This window comes from Otolemur garnettii, unplaced genomic scaffold (assembly GCF_000181295.1).
Source record: "Otolemur garnettii isolate 467f Iridium unplaced genomic scaffold, OtoGar3 scaffold00264, whole genome shotgun sequence".
Taxonomy (NCBI): domain Eukaryota; kingdom Metazoa; phylum Chordata; class Mammalia; order Primates; family Galagidae; genus Otolemur; species Otolemur garnettii.
The window spans coordinates 52,580-52,788 of record NW_003852659.1 but is presented as its reverse complement, the minus strand read 5'-3'; positions in this window follow the sequence as shown (position 1 = coordinate 52,788).

Here is a 209-nt window from a genome sequence, read left to right as displayed (position 1 = left end):
TCCCAAAAAAGGGGAGTGGAAAATAAAGACATTTTGCCACATGCCACCTAAGAGTGTGTAGTCGTTTCTTGCTTTTAAACAATTCTAGGAGCAAGCTTGCACCTGCGGCCAAACCATCCTTCTCTCCCCATGAGAAAGAACATCACCTAACAGTGAGCTGTTTTGCCTCTTCAGCCAGCCAATTCTCCAACATTTCTTTTTTTTTTTTT